Raw genomic sequence first — 1,086 nt, forward strand, 5'->3', positions numbered from 1 at the left:
TTAGCAAAGTATCTTAAATGTCCCGCTTTTAGAAAACTGCTGTTACGTTAGATATAATACGATCTTCTTTTATGAAATTATGATGAATTAGTAAAGTATGCATAATCATTCATTCATTCATTGCCAGACGCCATGTATCCCAGACGGGGTGGCCAATGGCTTAGAGTTAATTGTTTTACAGGGAGGGGCACTAATCCTCCACCAACCCCACTTGACACGTAGGGATGCCAACAGCATCTGGTGTTCCCAGGCGGTCACCCATCCAAGTACTAACCAGACCCAACGTTGCTTAACTTCGCTGATCGGACGGGAAGCGGTGTACTTAACGTGGTATGGCCGTTGGCATGCATAATCCAAACCAAATAAAATACCGAATTGTTAATAAAATCTGTAATACCAACTAGTAACATTGGTCGGCCCATTCACTGTACCGTACAGAATATTGGAGTTCGTTTGAGACCGTGACTACGTTAGTGTTCAATTTGCAGCCTCAGGGTGATGTGTTGCACAGCAGCAGTCACTGTCACTCACATGTCACTGTATGTCTATCTATCTATTGATCTGTCTATCTATCTATCTATCTTTCTATATATATTGTTACGGAACAGAGAAAGATAATGTACACTTTAAGTGAGAATACGAAGAGTCACTACTGTCCCGTAAAGTTCCAGGTTCAAAACAAAAGAGTTAGGTAAAATTACAAGTTAAAGTTTAATGCTTAAACTAACAACAAAACATTCAGGACTCATAAGGATAATGTAATGGCAAATAAACAGGTTAAATATATGGTTAACTGCAATAGCCTCTATTAACACGAAATTAGCAAGAGTAAATTTATCTAAGTCAGCCCTGATGAAATGAGATACCAGATAATACTCAGTGAATGCCAGATAAATAATTACAGATACAAACTATTATCAAAAATGACTGACATAAAGATCCATACATGAATTACAAAAACTTCACTAAGCCTACAAATTAAACTTATGCTATACAGTACAAGAAAAATGCAACAACAGTTATACTCAAATTACACACAGCTGCTAGATGGTTGGAGACTTCTTGAGCACTCACAATAATAATATC

At 37.3% G+C, this 1,086-nt stretch overlaps 1 non-coding gene across 1 annotated transcript; it reads right to left on the minus strand.

Moving 5' to 3' along the window:
• Positions 1–225: 225 nt before the first annotated feature.
• LOC145394838 (5S ribosomal RNA) lies at positions 226–344 on the minus strand. Its single transcript, XR_013896485.1, has one exon. It is a non-coding gene; the product is annotated as a 5S ribosomal RNA (ribosomal RNA).
• Positions 345–1,086: the final 742 nt, after the last annotated feature.

Source organism: Coenobita brevimanus, chromosome 28 (genome assembly GCF_032717465.1).
Source record: "Coenobita brevimanus isolate Jiangsu-jjx chromosome 28, ASM3271746v2, whole genome shotgun sequence".
NCBI classification, from domain to species: Eukaryota; Metazoa; Arthropoda; class Malacostraca; order Decapoda; family Coenobitidae; genus Coenobita; species Coenobita brevimanus.